Source organism: Pseudophryne corroboree, chromosome 5, assembly GCF_028390025.1.
Source record: "Pseudophryne corroboree isolate aPseCor3 chromosome 5, aPseCor3.hap2, whole genome shotgun sequence".
Lineage (NCBI taxonomy): Eukaryota > Metazoa > Chordata > Amphibia > Anura > Myobatrachidae > Pseudophryne > Pseudophryne corroboree.
Genome location: NC_086448.1, coordinates 205821405 through 205835314, shown reverse-complemented (window position 1 = coordinate 205835314; position 13910 = coordinate 205821405).

Below are 13910 nucleotides of genomic sequence, written 5' to 3'. Positions count from 1 at the left end.
GCAGAATTGCGAACGAAAGATCAGCAGAATTGCGAATAGAAAATTCTTAGCAGTTTCTGAGTAGCTCGAGACTTACTCCTACACTGAGAGCAGCTCAGCCCGTTTCGTTCCTGGTTTGACGTCACACACACGCCCTGCGTTCGGCGAGCCACTCCCCCGTTTCTCCAGACACTCCCGCGTTTTATCCTGGCACGCCTGCGTTTTTCCGCACACTCCCAGAAAACGGTCAGTTTCCGCCCAGAAACACCCACTTCCTGTCAATCACACGCCGATCACTTCAACTATGAAAATTCTTCATTCGGCCGTGAGTGAATCTACTAAGTTTTGAGCTAAAATACTTAGCGCATGCGCACTGCGTACCATGCGCATTTTCGCCTTAATCGCTCCGTTGCAAAAATCGGCAATGAGCGAACAACTCAGAATGACCCCCAATATACAGAACATTGCCGATGTTTCGGTCCAACCTTTGTAAATACACAAACAATGCTTGAGTGGAAATGCTTCAGTGGGTCTATAATTACCTACCTTCATCACCAAGGCCCCTCCACGTGTAATGTCACTGGAAGTGATGTCATCACAGTAAGAAACAAACAAACAAACAAACAAACAAACAAACAGAAAACACTTATTTAAAACATATAATTATGTAGAACAAAATGAAACATAACAGACAACAATAAAGACAAAGTTTCACTCTGTACTAAAAACATTTAAACATTTTTTACATTATTAGCCAGCCATTTAGTCAGAATGAATAAAGACACCAAAGCCATAAATTGGACTCTGGAGAAGACCACTTCTAGATTACGTTATACAAATGCATCACAAAACCGAAAAGTACGTCACCCACCAGACTCCCTTCGGCGGCTCCGGCGTCAGTGCGTGCCTGCTAAACTCTAACCAAGTACAGGAGGCAAACAGCCAACCAGACAGAGCACCGCCTGCAGCCATTATTCAATCATAATATCAAAGAGCAGGCACCATATTAACGAGATCCGGTGCGTTAAAATGCAAATAACTTCCATCTTATTGCACAATACTAACAAGAAGGAACTACACAGTCCTACGTAATATCTTGTTTGGGTTCCAAATCCGGCTATATAATATAGTACATACACATAACCATCTTGATAAAATGTATATTGTTCTAAACCTGAAACAGAAATCAGTGCTAGGGACCATAAAGAGAAATATGTATGCATAATTATCTATTTAACTCACTGGTCAATCAAAATACACTGCCGTAAAGCAAAACGAAAAATTATACACTAATATATACAGTAGATCTACAACAATACCGAAAATGGGAGTTATGGGATGAAGGTCGGCAACATAATACAGCACATCCAATACCACATATACCACAAATAACTCATACAAATATTTAGCGGATTCCATTCATTCAGTCCCCTGGGTGCCACTATATCCAATTGATGTATCATTTTGGCCTCAGGTTTTAATAAAGCAAGGATCCAATCAATAATCATATATCTTAATAATTCATAACATCGAGATTTGGTGTTTTTTCTTTAAAACAATGGGGCACCACTGGCTTGTGAGTCGTACCATTGCCAAATGCCAAGCGAATGGATGACTGATGTTGGGTCATAGGCTCTCTGAATGCCAATATTGTTTTACCCACATACATCCACACACATCGGCAGGTTATGAATTTTATGGTCGTGTTGGCATGTAAGGCGATGGTGCAAAAAGATTTTATTACCATTATGTGGATGGCAAAAATATTGCGCTGTAATCAGCACTCTGCACGTCGTGCAGCCCAAACACTTGTATCAGCCATTCCAATGTGTTAAACAATTTCCATCTGTATTTTCATTCCGTTTCATATTAGGTCTAAAAAGTAGGTCCTTAAGATTCAGTCCTCATTTTACGCTACAGAGCAGAAGCTTATTACCCAGTTTCTTAAATGCCAGATCCGAAATGACAATAGACCAATTTTTCTTGATGGTTTTCTGTACATTTCTCAGATTAGTATCACATCTTGTGCTTAGAATCACCCTGTTAGTGTACAGTATATATAGTATAAAGATCAGGCAATGCTTAGCTGCTTGTCTGGCTCAGTAGCAGCCCTGGCCATGACCTACGGTGAGGTAGCGACATGACATCATAGGTCATGCAGTCGCCTGCTGTCCCAGCCAGGGCCAGCTCCAGGCACGTTCCACATGAGCGGCCACGCAGGGCGTTACCCTTAATGGGCGCCGCTATTTGTGGCCGTCATTTTGTGTTCACATACCTGGAGCCCAGCTCCCAACAGTGGCCACAATGATGGGGGAGTGTTGTGGGCGGGCCAAGGTGGGCTCAGTAAATTTGTGTGCAGCGCTGGCCTGCCCGAGCAGCCCCGCCTCCCTCTCAACACACCCACCGCCTATCTCCAGCCACTGTGCTCTCCTCATCCCCCTCACCTCCCCAGAATGCCGGTGCGGGCGCAATGTCATTGCGCACAGCATTCTGGGAGCGGAAGCGCTGGTGGGAGAAGAGAGGATTGAGGAGCGGGGGAGCAGCGGCAGCCCCAGCGATGGCGCATACTTTACTGCATGCTCCCGCCCATCCGCCTACAAGCACAAGCAGATCATACTTGCCTACCTGACCCTCTCCATGAGGGAGAAAATGCTGTGTTCCTGGACTTTCCTGGTAATGTATGATTGCCATCACCTGTGGTGAGCTAGTTAATTGATAAGAAAGGTGTTTCACCACAGGTGATGGCAATCATACATTACCAGGAAAGTCCAGGAACAAAGAATTTTCTCCCCCATGGAGAGGGTCAGGTAGGCAAGTATGAAGCAGGTCTGCAGTCTGCCTGCCTGAGCCCCTGGCCCCGAGGAGGCATCCTGCCAGTCCAGGATCCCGGCACCAGCAGCAGAACAGCACACGGCCAGCAGAAGCACTTCAGGGAGAGTGCTGCCCCCCAGCCAGGGTGAGTGCGTATGTATACATGCCCTGGCTGACTCTCTCTGTCCTCTCTCTCTCTGTCCTCACCTCCCCTCTCTCTTTTCTTGTCCTCACCCCCCTCTCTCTCTTTTGTCATCACCTCTCTCCTTTGTACTCAGCCGCTCTCTCTCTTTTCAGCCTTCTCTCTCTCTTGTACTGACCCCCTTTCTCTTTTGTCGTTACCCCGCTCACTTTTGTCGTTACCCCCTCTCTCTTTTGACGTTACCCCCTCTCTCTTTGTCGTTACCCCCTTTCTCTCTCTTGTCGTTACCCCCTCTCTCTCTTTTGTCGTTCCCCCCTCTCTTTTGTCGTTACCCCCTCTCTCTCTTTTGTCGTTACCCCGTCTTTCTCTTTTGTCGTTACCCCGTCTCTCTCTTTTGTCATTACCCCCTCTCTCTCTTTTTGTCATTACCCCCTCTCTCTCTTTTTGTCATTACCCCCGGGTCATTATGCGTATCTGGCAATCTACTGGGGTCATTATGCGTATCTGGCAATCTACTGGGGTCATTATGCGTATCTGGCAATCTACTGGGGTCATTATGCGTATCTGGCAATCTACTGGGGTCATTATGCGTATCTGGCAATCTACTGGGGTCATTATGCGTATCTGGCAATCTACTGGGGTCATTATGCGTATCTGGCACTCTACTAGGATCATTATGTGTATCTGGCACTATACTGACAGTGTATGTGTATCTGACAGTATACTGGGTACATTATGTGTAAGGAGCACTACTGTGGGAGTTATGTGTAAGGATGCTAATTGTTTGTGTAGAGGAGGGGAGTGAAAATATATATATTTATAGTTTGATATCATAATTTAAAGTTGTGTGGCTACGCCCACTTTCCCATTGAGAGGGGGGTGCTTAAAAATTTCTCGCTCGAGGTGCTAGTAGGCCTGGAGCCGGCCCTGGTCCCAGCTGCACAGTGCTCTGGAGTCTGAACTGAGACTGCAGCTACTGCTTGCATGTCAGTGACATCTGCAGCTGAGAGCATGGTTATCTTCCTCAGCAAAACAGTAGGTCAGGTCAGTCTTCTGTGGAGGGCTGGAGCAATTAATGTGTGTTTCATTTTTTTTCCTGTAGGGACCAATGTATTTGGGTTTTTTTCCAGTGGGGGGCAATGTTTTGTTTTTCCTGTGGGGGACAATGTGTTTCCATATCTCCCAACTTTGGAGCATCTGGATGTGGGACCAGACGCTTATGCCTGAAAAGAGCACAGAGCTTCTGGGAAAGGGGACAGAGCCTCACAGGATCCCTACTTGCATCAATTTGGGGGCATGTCCTGCACTCTCCGAGATGCTGGGCTGTCCCCGGGCTCTCCCTGCACTGTGAATAGATGCTGTGTGATCTAATCACTAATCAGTGTGTGATCGAATCATCTAATCACCTGCTGCTTATCCGTGTGCTCCCCCAACCATGGGACATTGCAGCCCACTGGTGGGACTGTCCCAGAAAAATGGGCCTCGGATGTATGAATTTTATTTTTTTCCTTTGGGAGCCAATGTTTCTGTAGCATATTTCTATGGGGGGGGGGGGGGGCTATGTGTTTTTTACCCTGTTGGGTCCAATATGTGTTATTTTTTTCCTGCAGGGGCCAATGTGTTTCTTTTTCCAGTGGGGGCTAATGTGTTTGTTTGTTTCCTGTGGGGGCCTATGTGCTTTATATTTTCCTGTGGAGACCAATGTGTTTTGTTTTTTATTTCCTGTAAGGGCAAATGTGTGTGTTGTGAAAGCCTATGTTTGTGAAAGGGGGAGGGGGTTCACTTGAGGAACAACATGCATGAGTTTGGAGGGGAAGAGGATATTACCTGTGTGGGACAATATATTTGTTTTTAATACTACTACTAATATAGTTGTATTTGGAAGGAAGGACTTTACCATGTTAAGCTCCCTTGTCCCCAAGTATGATACTGGTTAAATATCTGGGATAATCAACCCTCCTACACCTTCTCCTCAATCATTCTCCTGACACAAGGAGGCTGGGAAATTGTGAATGTCAGTGCTGTTAACACCTCTTTTGTTGAGAGCAGTTATTTACTAGCTGAAAAAGATTTGTAAATGTTCCAGGCGCATGGCTATTAGGAACACCAAGAGTTTTAAGGGCCCTGCACACTTGCCGAAGTGCCCGACGGCCGAGACGGGCGACCCGGCGGTGGGGAAGTGGGAAGTTTCTTCACTCCCCCATCACCCAACCCCATAGCCCTGCATGCTAATATGGACGAGATTGTTCATATTGGCTTGCATGTTTAAACGAGCCGGCACCAATGACGAATCAGCGCAGGGCCACGCATCGTTCATCGTTGGTGCATACTCACTGATAGATATGAACGATATCTTGTTAATTAATGAACGAGATCGTTCATATCTTTCAGTATAATCGGCTAGTGTGTAGGGCCCATTAGACATAATGCCAGCATACATTGAAATAATATTAGCTTATTTTTACAAAATATGTCCGTTATTGCTGTTGGTTACAAACTCTTGTTTTTACATATTAAAATGCTTGTCTCTATGAAACAGTGTAATTAAAAAACTACAGATCTGCCTATTTTGTACTTAATTACTAAGCAGTTAATCCTGTAGAATGACTTCCCATCCTATAGTCCATCTCTCTGGCTTCCTGAATATCTTAGATGCTACCTATGGAATTCTATTGTCTTCATATAATAAGATGGTAACAGGCAAATACGGTATAGCTGTCCAGGAGAAGAGTGAGGGAAGGCAACTCTATAGAAAATAAGAATTTACTTACCGATAATTCTATTTCTCGGAGTCCGTAGTGGATGCTGGGGTTCCTGAAAGGACCATGGGGAATAGCGGCTCCGCAGGAGACAGGGCACAAAAAAGTAAAGCTTTTACCAGATCAGGTGGTGTGCACTGGCTCCTCCCCCTATGACCCTCCTCCAGACTCCAGTTAGGTACTGTGCCCGGACGAGCGTACACAATAAGGGAGGCAATTTGAATCCCGGGTAAGACTCATACCAGCCACACCAATCACACCGTACAACTTGTGATCTAAACCCAGTTAACAGTATGATAACAGAAAGAGCCTCTTAAAGATGGCTCCTTAACAATATAACCCGAATTTGTTAACAATAACTATGTACAGTATTGCAGATAATCCGCACTTGGGATGGGCGCCCAGCATCCACTACGGACTCCGAGAAATAGAATTATCGGTAAGTAAATTCTTATTTTCTCTATCGTCCTAAGTGGATGCTGGGGTTCCTGAAAGGACCATGGGGATTATACCAAAGCTCCCAAACGGGCGGGAGAGTGCGGATGACTCTGCAGCACCGAATGAGAGAATTCCAAGTCCTCTTTTGCCAGGGTATCAAATTTGTAGAATTTTACAAACGTGTTTTCCCCCGACCACGTAGCTGCTCGGCAGAATTGTAATGCCGAGACCCCTCGGGCAGCCGCCCAAGATGAGCCCACCTTCCTTGTGGAATGGGCCTTAACAGATTTAGGCTGTGGCAGGCCTGCCACAGAATGAGCAAGTTGAATTGTGTTACAAATCCAACGAGCAATCGTCTGCTTAGAAGCAGGGGCACCCAACTTGTTGGGTGCATATAGTATCAACAGCGAGTCAGATTTTCTGACTTCAGCCGTCCTTGAAATGTATATTTTTAAGGCTCTGACAACGTCCAACAACTTGGAGTCCTCCAAGTCGCCAGTGGCCGCAGGCACCACAATAGGTTGGTTCAGGTGAAACGCTGATACCACCTTAGGGAGAAAATGCGGACGAGTCCTCAGTTCTGCCCTATCCGAATGGAAGATTAGATAAGGGCTTTTATAAGATAAAGCCGCCAATTCAGATACTCTCCTGGCGGAAGCCAGGGCCAGTAACATAGTCACTTTCCATGTGAGATATTTAAAATCCACCTTTTTCAATGGTTCAAACCAATGGGATTTGAGGAAATCTAAAACTACATTTAGATCCCACGGTGCCACCGGAGGCACCACAGGAGGCTGTATATGCAGTACTCCTTTAACAAAAGTCTGTACCTCAGGAACTGAGGCCAATTCTTTTTGGAAGAATATTGACAGGGCCGAAATTTGAACCTTAATAGATCTCAATTTGAGACCCATAGACAATCCTGATTGTAGGAAATGTAGGAAACGACCCAGTTGAAATTCCTCCGTCGGAACACTCCGATCCTCGCACCACGCGACATATTTTCGCCAAATGCGGTGATAATGTTTCGCGGTGACTTCCTTCCTTGCCTTAATCAAGGTAGGAATGACTTCTTCTGGAATGCCTTTCCCTTTTAGGATCTGGCGTTCAACCGCCATGCCGTCAAACGCAGCCGCGGTAAGTCTTGAAAGAGACAGGGACCCTGTTGTAGCAGGTCCCTTCTCAGAAGTAGAGGGCACGGGTCGTCCGTGACCAACTCTTGAAGTTCCGGGTACCAAGTCCTTCTTGGCCAATCCGGAGCCACTAGTATTGTTCTTACTCCTCCTCACCGTATAATCTTCAATACCTTTGGTATGAGAGGCAGAGGAGGAAACACATATACTGATTTGTACACCCAAGGTGTTACCAGTGCGTCCACAGCTATTGCCTGTGGATCTCTTGACCTGGCGCAATACTTGTCCAGTTTCTTGTTGAGGCGAGACGCCATCATGTCTACCATTGGTCTTTCCCAACAGTTTATTAGCATGTGGAAGACTTCTGGATGAAGACCCCCCTCTCCCGGGTGAATATCGTGTCTGCTGAGGAAGTCTGCTTCCCAGTTGTCCACGCCCGGGAAGAACACTGCTGACAGTGCTATTACGTGATTCTCCGCCCAGCGAAGAATCTTGGCAGCTTCTGCCATTGCACTCCTGCTTCTTGTGCCGCCCTGTCTGTTTACATGGGCGACCGCCGTGATGTTGTCCGACTGAATCAACACCGGTTTTCCTTGCAGGAGTGGTTCCGCCTGGCTTAGAGCATTTTAGATTGCTCTTAGTACCAGAATGTTTATGTGAAGAGACTTTTCCAGGTTCGTCCATACCCCCTGGAAGTTTCTTCCTTGTGTGACTGCTCCCCAACCTCTCAGGCTGGCGTCCGTGGTCACCAGGATCAAATCCTGTATGCCGAATCTGCGGCCCTCCAATAGATGAGCCTTTTGCAACCACCACAGAAGATATACCCTTGTCCTTGGCGACAGGGTTATTCGCAGGTGCATCTGAGGATGCGACCCTGACCATTTGTCCAACAGATCCCTTTGGAAAATTCTTGCATGGAATCTGCCGAATGGAATTGCTTCGTAAAAAGCCACCATTTTTCCCAGGACTCTTGTGCATTGATGTACAGACACCTTTCCTGGTTTTAGGAGGTTCCTGACAGGTCGGATAACTCCTTGGCTTTTTCCTCGGGAAGAAAAACCTTTTTCTGAACCGTGTCCAGAATCATCCCTAGGAACAGCAGACGTATCGTCGGAAAACAGCTGCGATTCTTGGAATATTTAGAATCCAGTCGTGCCGTCGAAGAACTACTTTAGATAGTGCTCTTCCGACCTCCAACTGTTCTCTGGAACTTGCCCTTTTTAGGTCGTGCAAGTAAGGGATAATTTAGATGCCTTTTTTCTTTGAAGAAACATCTTTTCGGCCATTACCTTGGTAAAAAGGCCCGGGGTGCCGTGGATAATTCAAACGGCATCGTCTGAAACTGATATTGACAGTTCTGTACCACGAACCAGAGGTACCCTTGATGAGAAGGACAAAATTTGGACATGGAGGTAATCCTTGATGTCCAGGGACACCATATAGTCCCCTTTTTTCCGGTTCGCTATCACTGCTCTGAGTGACTTTATCTTGATTTGAACCTTTTATGTAAGTGTTCAAAACATTTTAGATTTAGACTATGTGTCACCAAGCCGTCTGGCTTCAGTACCACAATATAGTGTGGAAAAATAATACCCTTTTCCTTGTCGTAGGAGGGGTACTTTGATTATCACCTGCTGGATATACAGCTTGTGAATTGTTTCCAATGCTGCCTCCCTGTCGGAGGGAGCCGTTGGTAAAGCAGACTTCAGGAACCTGCAAGGAGAAGATGTCTCGACTCTCCAATCTTTACCCCTGGGATAATACTCGTACGATCTAGGGGTCAACTTGCGAGTGATCCCACTGCGCCCTGAGACTCTTGAGACTACCCCCCCACCTTGAGTCCGCTTGCACGGCCCCAGCGTCATGCTGAGGACTTGGCAGACGCGGTGGAGGGCTTCTTTTCCTGGGAAAGGGCTGCCTGCTGCAGTCTACTTCCCTTACCTCTATGTCTGGGCAGATATGACTGGCCTTTTGCCTGCATGCCCTCATGGGAAAGGAAAGATTGAGGCTGAAAAGACGGTGTCTTTTTTAGCTGAGATGTAACTTGGGGTAAAAAAGGTTGGATTTCCCAGCTGTTGCTGTGGTCCCCAGGTCCGATGGACCGACCCCCAAATAACTCCTTCCCTTTATACAGCAATACTTCCATCTGCCGTATGGGATCTGTATCACCTGACCACTGTCGTGTCCCTGACATCTTCTGGGAGATATGGACAACGCACTTATCTTGATGCCAGAGAGCAAATATCCCTCTGTGCATCTCACATACATATATATAGAATGCATCCTATTAAATGCTCTACATGAATAAAATATTTTCAGTCAGGGAATCCGACCAAGCCAACCCAGCACTGCATCTCCAGGCTGATGGCGATCGCTGGTCGCAGTATAACCACCGTATGTGTGTATATACTTTTTAGGATATTTTTCCAGCTTCCTATCAGCTGGCTCCTTGAGGGCGGCCGTATCTGGAGACGGTAACGCCACTTGATAAGCGTGTGAGCGCCTTATCACCCTAAGGGGTGTTTCCCAACGTACCCTAATTTCTGGCGGGAAAGGGTATAACGCCAATATTTTCTATCGGGGTAACCCTACGCATCATCACACACTTCATTTTATTTTATCTGATTCAGGAAAAACTACAGGTAGTTTTTTCACTCCCACATAATACCCTTTCTTGTGGTACTTGTAGTATCAGAAACACGTAACACCTCCTTCATTGCCCTTAACGTGTGGCCCTAATGAGAAATACGTTTGTTTATTCACCGTCGACACTGTATTCAGTGTCCGTGTCTGTGTCTGTGTCGACCGACTGAGGTAAATGGGCGTTTTTAAAACCCCTGACGGTGTTTCTGAGACGCCTGGACCGGTCCTAATAGATTGTCGGCCGTCTCATGTCGTCAACCGACCTTGCAGCGTGTTGACATTCTCACGTAATTCTCTAAATAAGCCATCCATTCCGGTGTCGACTCCCTAGAGAGTGACATCACCATTACAGGCAATTTCTCCGCCTCCTCACCAACATCGTCCTCATACATGTCGACACACACGTACCGACACACAGCACACACACCGGGAATGCTCTGACAGAGGACAGGACCCACTAGCCCTTTGGGGAGACAGAGGGAGAGTCTGCCAGCACACACCAAAAACGCTATAATTATATAGGGACAACCTTATATAAGTGTTTCTCCCTTATAGCATCTTTTATATATATACAATATCGCCAAAATCAGTGCCCCCCCTCTCTGTTTTAACCCTGTTTCTGTAGTGCAGTGCAGGGGAGAGCCTGGGAGCCTTCTCTCCAGCTTTTCTGTGAGAGAAAATGGCGCTGTGTGCTGAGGAGATAGGCCCCGCCCCTTTTTCGGCGGGCTCGTCTCCCGCTATTTTTGAAGTTAGGCAGGGGTTAAATATCTCCATATAGCCTCTGTGGGCTATATGTGAGGTATTTTTTGCCTCTAATAAGGTTTTTATTTGCCTCTCAGAGCGCCCCCCCCAGCGCTCTGCACCCTCAGTGACTGTTGTGTGAAGTGTGCTGAGAGGAAAATGGCGCACAGCTGCAGTGCTGTGCGCTACCTTTATGAAGACTCAGGAGTCTTCAGCCGCCGATTTTGGACCTCTTCTCTCTTCAGCGTCTGCAAGGGGGCCGGCGGCGCGGCTCCGGTGACCATCCAGGCTGTACCTGTGATCGTCCCTCTGGAGCTAGTGTCCAGTAGCCAAGCAGCAAATCCACTCTGCACGCAGGTGAGTTCACTACTTCTCCCCTAAGTCCCTCGTTGCAGTGATCCTGTTGCCAGCAGGACTCACTGTAAAGTAAAAAACCTAAGCTAAACTTTCTCTAAGCAGCTCTTTAGGAGAGCCACCTAGATTGCACCCTTCTCGTTCGGGCACAAAATCTAACTGGAGTCTGGAGGAGGGTCATAGGGGGAGGAGCCAGTGCACACCACCTGATCTGGTAAAAGCTTTACTTTTTTGTGCCCTGTCTCCTGCGGAGCCGCTATTCCCCATGGTCCTTTCAGGAACCCCAGCATCCACTTAGGACGATAGAGAAATGAACATTCTGTACCTTCTCATTTCCTCCTCTGAACACCAGTTATCATGAAAAGACACCCTCACTGTGTCTGTGATGTGGATGCTGTCGGTAAAGGGCTATTGTACATTTGGGTTCAGTATGACATCCCGGTTGTCGGGAGGCTGGAGGTCACATGACTGACAGTGGCATCCCGACAATGAAGATCACGACATCGGAGGGATATTTTTACCCTCCCCTGCCTTAACCCCCCAGGGGTGGTGGCTAGGGCTCACCTTCAGGGGGTGTTGGCTAGGACTAACCACCCCCCTAGTGCCTAACCCTATCCCCCCCTTAGTGGCTAACCCTAACCCCTCACCCACCCGGGCCATATACCGAACCTGAACCCCGATACCTACCTTCGGGATGTTTGCTGTTGGTGTTCTGGAGCCAGTCTACTGAGTCTACAGATTGACTGAATTATCCACCAAAAACAGTTCTCATACCCATACACACCTTTTTCTGACACCACTTACTAATACCAATGTACCCACTAATACATTATATGTTATATGGTGAGAGATCTTGTGTCTCACCACAATTGCCCACTTTCTGGTGGCATCAGCTCCTTCCAAGAAAGAAGAAAGCAAGACCTGCACATTCTGCACCTGCAGTAGAGATTTATTGCTTGGGGCTATAAATGGAAAAGTGGAAAAGTGGAAAAATAGAAAGTCCGGGTTTTCCAGGTCACCCAGGGCCAGCAGGAAGTCAGAAGCAGGAGAGGGGTTTAACACTCCCTTACAGCCACTACATTGGGCGCTGATGCCTGTTAGAGGCCAGTGAGTAAGATGCAGTTTGTAGTGCCAGGGACTGTGGACATTGGCTGTGCCAGGAGAGCATGGCATGGGTGTCTGCAAGGTATTGCAGTGGGCTGAGCAGAAGGAGTGCTAATACCTTTTATGTTTGTTTGCTTAGTTTCAGTTATGTACCTGTGTAACCAGGCCTAAGCCTGTACATTCTATACACGGTGCCTGATAAGGGGCGTAACTTCCAGAGGCAATGGAGATGCCCTCCTACGGGCTTCAAGCCTTGAAGGGGCACCTGCATGTACAGAAGCACCTGTGTGGTTCACAGCATGATCCAAGTGTGACCGCTGCCCTTACAATAGAGCTCTGTGGCGCACCTGCTGCTGCATAGGTAATTTGCTCTAACCAAGGGCCCTGCTAACACCTGCAATAAGGGACAGGATGGCTCCCACCTAGTACTGCTCAACCCGTGCTGTAGCAAGCCACATTGCACCCACCAATGCTGCTGGACTGTGAGGTGGGACTTGTAGGTGAATGCTGATTCTGCATACTGCTGACGACTTCATTTTGTGAGTCTGACCCAGACCCACCATCTGCTGTCACACAGCGTAGCTGGAGCCCTGACAATTCACTGCTGGCTCCGTTCCCTGCGCTCTCTATATAATTCTGTAAGTCATATACATACACACATTTTAATTGGGGGGGCACCATACTCCAACTTACCCCTGGGCGACTGGGATATACTTACGCCCCTGTATCTGATGACACTCTTTACCGGAAGACCTGCCTTACGACTCCTTATTTCCAGTACCCGTTTTACAGTTACTTGTTAGTTAACTGTAAGACACCAGCATTCAAACAGTTAATGCAGCCTGTCCAAGCATGCATAGAGTTAATGCAGTCAAACTCAGGGTCAGACTGGCCCACAGGGTTACAGAGGAAACCCCTGGTGGGCTCCACTGCCTGTTGGCCCAAATACTTCTCTAGGTATCAGGTTCCAGACTGTGCACTTGACTTATACATTATACATATGTTACATTATACTGCCAGGACTATGGTGTATTTTGGACTCCTCTTATTAATCTTGTACACACACACACACACACACACACACACACACACAGACACACACACACACACACACACACACACACACACACACACACACACACACACACACACACACACACACACACACACACACACACACACACACACACACACACACACACACACACACACACCTCCCAACATGACCCTCTCCAGGAGGGACACAATGCTCTGCTTCTGGACTTTTCTCTTAATTTATGATTGCCAGCACCTGTGTTGAACAGGTTACTGGATTAGAAAGATGTTTTACCACAGGTGGTGGCAATCATAACTTAAGAGAAAAAAGTCCAGAAGCAGTGCATGGTGTCCCTCTTGGAGAGGGTCATGTTGGGAGGTATGATGTATATATATATATATATATATATATATATATATATATATATATAGTAAAAGTGATGATCCGGCACTCTCTGGTATATGTAATTACTTGGTCCGGTGCCCTTACTGGACCCTCAAGGCAAGAGGGTAATTGTATCGTCAGAATGTACGGCATTATGTTCTGAAGAAAATTGAATAAATTGAAACGTCAACAGCTTAGAAGGCTTGCTTCATTCAATTCATTGAGTCCCGAGTGCCGTACATTCTGACGATATATATATATATATATATATAGTATCCAAATGATCCGGCACTCTAACTAATGTCCATCTGCCTGGGTGCCCTTGTCTGAAATTGTATACATGGTAGAATCTGAGCAATCACATGCTCCAGATAGACACGGCACTC